The following is a 6,652-nucleotide window of genomic DNA, read 5'->3' as shown; positions in this document are numbered from 1 at the left end:
TCTGGTTTTCACATGAATTTTTCCATAGTAGAGAGTAACCTGGGTCTGGACGTGTTCTAATTTAGCATCATATGTGCAAACATCAAACAAATAATATAGTAGACTCCATCTCTATGTACTCATAATGGGGGACCACCATATCGGGAGAACTACATTATGACATCTTAATACCTAGTTTTTCCTCTTGGATTCATCATTTAACTTGTTTCAACCAGAAGGTTGCCTTTCAGCTGCAGAGGGAAAACAGAAGTTCTTTGACAGAGACAAAAAGCGCTGGAAATGACTCGTTGGTGTTTTTCCGCCTGAGCAAGCAGGCCCCCCTTACTAGATCCCGGTGCACAGTATTCACCTTCGTGGCTCGAGCAGGGTCTTTGCTGGTGCAAACATAATTTGCCACATTGTCTCCATGTGATCGTTTGGAAGCTGAGGGAGCTGTCTCTAATGACAGGTCGCAAACATCCGCGACGCGGGCTCCTTTATGCCTGCTCGGCTGGGCTGGGCGCTGGCAGCCTTGCCACTCAGGCGCTTGTTTTTGTTATGGAACAAAAGCCTCACTCCCAGCTGTGGCGCCAAAATCTCGCTCGCACTGTTCGAGTAACTGACAGCTCCGGAGCTAGGCGTAGGGGAGGCCTGGATGGGCTCCTCCAATAGCAGCCGCCTCTTTCTGCGACCCCCGCGTGTTTACCCGCAGCCGGCTGCCGGCGGGAAGGAGGCAAGGACGAAAACCAGGACGTGGAGTTGGCTCGGAGTGGGCGAGCGCCCCAGCAGAAAAGTGAAAGCCTACTGGGGCCCGCCGCCCAGGAGGAATCCGCTTTGTAACCCGGAGCCTGCGGCTGAGATGCTGTTAATTTATTTGGTTCACCCCATCAGTCTGCAAGAAATTCCCCTGACAAGTTCCTCGCGGTTTCGTGTGTCCAGTCTTTGTGATTACAGGGCGATGATGTAGCACAGAATGTGTCCACTTCACTCAGAGGAACTAATAGATAAATAACCATTTAAATCCCCAGTCCCCTGCTAGGTGCTCTGGAGTGACACGAAGAGGAGAGAAACGGAAGAAGAGATCGCTTATATGTCAGAAATGTTCATCGCTTCCTGCAAACCTTCAAAGCAAAAAGTCATGACCATCATCATTAAAGGCGGCTTATTAAACATCGAGTTGTATGTGCTGCTGTTGTGTATTGAACCGTGAAACTACAAAGAGCTTGTCCCTGGGCTAACAGATTCACATAGCAAAGAAAGTTCCCAAGTTGTACTAGGCAAAATGAGTATGCTAAATCTCTATCCTTTGCACACCAGGATAAATAAAATAGATTCATGCCTGGTCAGTGAATACTAGGAGGCTCTAACTTGGCGGAAAATTAAATGACTTTGAGGTTGTGGTTTCTGAGTTGGAGGCCACGGCGCTCAAAGCTCTGGAATTCAGGGCTGAGCGCCTTTGCTGTTCTGCATATGTTGGTCGTGTGATTTTGAAGACAGCCAACTTCTCTGGGCCTGGCTTTCTCATCAATAAGGTGGAGAAAATACATCCAGACTTGCTGTGAGGATGCAATGGGATGACTTATGTAAAGTGCCTGACACTTAAGCACACAACAGACAAATGTAATTTGATGCCAGTATCTGACAGAGAATTTTCCAGATGTGATAGGCTACTTTCTTCAGCATGAAGAGAAAGCATTTAGGGCAGTATACCTAGCACATGGTGAGCACCCAATAGTGTTGATGCTGCACTGCTGAGCATATCAGACAAATCCTGGCTTTGCCAGTTGCCAGTTACGTTTCTTCATTTCTCTGCGCCTTGATTTTCTCATCTGTAAAATGGATATAATAATAGTACCTATCCCATAGAACATTAGAGGATCAAACAAGATAACTCATGAAACAGGCAGCTGGCAGCACTCAGTAAGTGTCATCTAGTACTATTATTGCTTTCACATCTGACAGATGATTGTTCTAGGAATTATGACTTAGTGATAGACTATATTCTCCTCAGTATAATTTAAGGACAGGAGGAAAATGGAGTTTTCCCTAGGAGCATGCCTCATCTTCCCTTCCATGCCTCTCTTCCCCTTAGATTGGGGTTCTGTCCTCTTCTCTGGGCTCCGACGATGCTTTCACTGCAAACGGGGACTCTGCATTCTGACATCCACCAGTCCTGTCCTCTCCGCAGCAATTCTTTTTTAAACTTTGAATTTTGAGATTATTTTAACATGCAGTTGTAAGAAATAACAGAGATTACGTGTACCTACTTTTCTCCAATGTACCCAGTTTTCCCCAACGGTAACATCTTGAATAACTACAGTACGATATCCTAACCAGGATATTGACAATACAATCCACCTTGTTCAGATTTCACCAGTTTTACAGTCGTGTGTGTGTGTGTGTATGTATTTAATTCTGTGTGTATTTACAGTGCAGTAGTGTGTATTTTAATTCTGTTTAATTCTATCACACATGTAGATTCGTGTAATTACATGAATCTACATGTGTGATAGAATTAAACAGAATTAAATTACAGAACAGTTCCAACACAAGGGTCCCTTGTCTGACATGCTTTGTACCCCAGATGTTCACTGATTACACTACTGCCATTTTCCCATAAAATTCCTTTCTCCTGATTTCAAAGACTTGTTAAAAGCTTGATTAACCCATCACAAATGGCTAAGGTATTGAATGTTGTAAATGTAAATAAGGTAAATGTTGAATGGGTCATACCCCCCAAGATAATTGTTTTCTTAGAGAGAGCTTTCATGATTTTACTCTGAGGAATGAGCAGTAGGAGACTATCAGGAAACAAGATAAAAAGAAAATGGGGCTCAGAATTATCACTCAATTTTAAATGTGCATGAAAAAACGGGGGTGGAAAAGAAACATGGAAGCCTGAAAGGGCTCCAGGCTGATTCATCTAAGTGGAAGTCTAACACACACACACCCCTTCAAAGTGAGAAAGGTTTCAGAAACTTCTTCCTTCACCCAGCCATTACCCACTGGAATACATAGGAAATCTCACTGCTGCAGTTGAAGAACTAGATCTCAGCCCTGCTTCCTTCCAACAACACAGGGCAGAAGTTAAACAATCAGTCATTGCCCAGGCTTGCAATTGCTGGGAAAAGAGTCCTGTTTGATTGGGGTGAACCACAACCTTTTAGTATTGATGATGCTGACATATTCTTAAGGTGCAGAAAGCACTGGCTTAAAGCCTGGCAGGGGAGGAGGATAAAAGGCATTCCCTTTACAAATTTTGACATCATTAGAATGCACAATGCTCCACAAACACTTTTCCTTCTACGACTTTGTGCAAAACCTGAGAATTGCAGCACAAAATCCTGGAAGTGGAGGAATGGAAGCCTTGGTCCTCAAGTGCTTCATATCACAAGGTTGTCCTAGTGAGGAGTAGATCTGGGGCACAAGTCCTATGGCTTTCTGTGGTGCTACTGGCAAGTGAAAAAAAGGGTCAAGGGATTGGGAAGAGAAAATGTGAAGAAGTGGCATTGCCAGAGGTGATGTTTGACTCAGTTGTTTCTTATGTTCTAAAAGCGTGGTACCTGGACCAGAAGCTGCAGCAGCACCTTGCAACTTGTTAGGATGTAAATTTTCCAACCCCACCCCACATGTTTAAAATCAGAAACTTTGAGGCTGCATCCCATTAATCTGTGCTTTAACAAACTCTCCAAGTGATTCTGATGCATGGTGAAATTTGAGAACCACTAGAGCTTCCAACAAAAAGGTCCACAAAAAGTTTGTTGACCCACTAGAATGGTTAACCATTCTTACGGGGATATAGATGGAATAGTCAAGTACTACTTTAAATTCAGGAAAGAAATGTTTAAGCAACTATAAATGCTAAGCACTATTTTAGGGACAGAGGGATGAACAAGACAGACGATATCTCAATGTCATAGAGCTGCTGGTAATAAGTGCTCAAAAGAAAAAAGAATCAGGTTTGAAGTGCAATTTTAGCAGGGTGGTGAGGAAAGGCCTTTTTAAGGACATATTTGAGCAGATGCCTGAATGAAACTCAGGAGCCAGCAGGTCATGGTAAGATCTGGAAGCAGGGTGTTCTGCCAGAGAGGACTGGAAGTGTGACAGCCTGATATGAACATGAGTTTAGTGTGATGAAGGAAGACAGAAGGCAATGTAGATAGGAAGGAGGGAAAGGAGAGCAGGTTACTGAGAGGTGGGATGGAGATAGTAATATAATTACAGGGTCTTCTGGGCCTCAGAAGGAAAATTTGGATATCTTCTCAGTGTGATGGGATACTATCAGAGGCTCTTGGACAGGAGAGGGGCATGCTTTATTTTTTGTGTGTTTTACACAATTTGGCTGCTATGTGGTGGTCTGCCTGTAGGAGGACAAAAGTGAAACAGTAAGACTAGTTAGGAGGTAGTCCAGGTTAGAGATGATGAGTGCTGGATGAATACCGTAGTGGTGGAGGTGGTGGAATTGGTTGGATTTAGGATGTATTTTGAAGATAAGTCTGGGATGTGGGAGAAAAAGAGGAGTTGAGAATGACTTCTAAGTTTTTATCTTAAACTAACGGGTAAATTGCAGTGCCACTTATTAAAATGAGCAAAACTGGGGAAGAAACATATTTGAAAAGAAAACCAAGAATTTTATTTCGGTCCTGTTAAGCTTGAGATGCCTATTAGACATCCAACTATTGTGTTGGATATCAAATATATGAGTTTGCCACTCAAAAGTACTACATTGAACTTATTACCTTATAGTGTGTGTGACTAGGTTAAAAAAAAACTATTCATTAAATGTTACAGGTAAATATTTTCAAAAAGCATTTTATAAAATAATACTTTGCTTTTTGCCATTCTCACACTCCTTGAATCTATTTTATTAAAACTTTTCACATGAGTCCTTTACATCAGGTCTCTCCCATCACTAGCACCACTTTCCCAATCTTTTAACAGTTCTGCAAACCACATCATATTCACTTCCAGATGAGCTGTTTGACATGCAGCACTTTTTGGATCTGTATATGATGTTGCCTCTGGATACTTTATCCTAACCACAGAAAATCAATCTGCTGCTTGTGATACCCTCTCCCCTCTCCAGAGTTGTTTTTTTTTTTTGTTTTTTGTTGTTTTTTTTTTTTTTTTTGGAGACAGAGTCTCACTCTTTCACCCAGGCTGGAATGTAGTGGTGCAATCTCAGCTCACTACAACCTCCACCTCCAAGGTTCAAGAGATTTTCCTGCCTCAGCCTCCTGAGTAGCTAGGACTACAGGCGTGCACCCCTACGCCTGGCTAATTTTTTGTATTTTGAGTAGAGACGGGGTTTCACCATGTTGGCCATGCTGGTCTGGAACTCCTGACCTTAAGCAATCCGCCTGCCTCGGCTTCCCAAAGTGCTGGGATTACAGGCATGAGCCACCGCCCGCGGCCTCCAGATCTATCTCTTAAACATCAAACAACTATCACACTTCACCTGGATGTCTGTGGGCATCCGAAACTTGGTATTTCCTAAATGGTGCTATGTCCCCCACCAAGCCTGCTCCCCCAACTCAGTGACCAGCACTAAGGTCACCTAGTCCCTGAAGTTCAAAACAGACAATTGTCCCTGGTTCCTTTCTTTTCTTGTTCTGCCCACATCCTGTTGGTCACCAGGTTTGGTTGATTTCTGCTTTGGAATTGTTTCTCAAATCCACCCTCACCTCACTTTATCCTCTGTGGTAGCTTTACTTCAGACCCTCTTCATTTCCCTGCTTCCTGGACATGCAGCCTGTACTGTCACCCAGGGCCTCTTGCTTGGAAGAGCCCATGCTTGGTTTAATGCCCTTCTGTCTCATTCATGATAATTTTGAACAAGGAGTCCTGCATATTTATTTTATCCTGGGCTCTGCAAATTATGTAGCCAGTCCTGGCCAGGAATATCTACAGGCCTAAAAAAATACAAGCTGAATGCTATTCTGAAAGGTGGCAGCTCATGCACTTAGGGTGACATTGGATTTTAGATTCTAGAAGACATAAATACCCTGGGTAGGGGATCACTAATTATTTGCAAGGTATGTAAAAGGGATACAGAGATCACTGGGAGAAACAAGCCGAACATGAATTGAGAATAAGACAAAGGTATTTAACGCTGACGAGAACATGGTATCACTTACAGTAGAATAATGTAGAAAAAAACCTTGTGAAACAACATAGGTAAAATGATCATGGTGTGGTGGCTGGAACTCTGTATTGAAAACCTATTGGAAAAGATTCGGAAACAAATATTAAGGATCATTATTTTTATATCCAAGATCATCACTAGCTATTTCCTCTCTGCACTGAAAACTGAGTAAGGGAAGTGGCGACAGAATACATAGAGAAAAATCTTTTTGTGGATGTGTAGATTGTTATATGTAACATAACAAATTAGCAAAGAGGCAAGACTATTCTTGTGTTTTTCTTACTGGTCACTCTTCTTGTCCTTTCCTTTTTCTTCTTCTTTTCCTGTTTCTCTTTATTTTTCTTCTCCTCACTCCTCTTAAGTTCTGGAAAGCAGCAAGGAGAAACAGTATTTATTCTGAAATAAAGGTTTTGATTGGAATTCTAGCTTCGGCCAAGCCAGCTTTGCCTGCTGTGTGGCCATAGGAAGCAAGACATCAGGTGGCAGGATGGCTGTGACTAGATAAATAGATGGAGCCACTGGGGGCAT

Source organism: Macaca mulatta, chromosome 8 (genome assembly GCF_049350105.2).
Source record: "Macaca mulatta isolate MMU2019108-1 chromosome 8, T2T-MMU8v2.0, whole genome shotgun sequence".
NCBI lineage: Eukaryota > Metazoa > Chordata > Mammalia > Primates > Cercopithecidae > Macaca > Macaca mulatta.
This window is presented reverse-complemented; position numbering follows the sequence as displayed.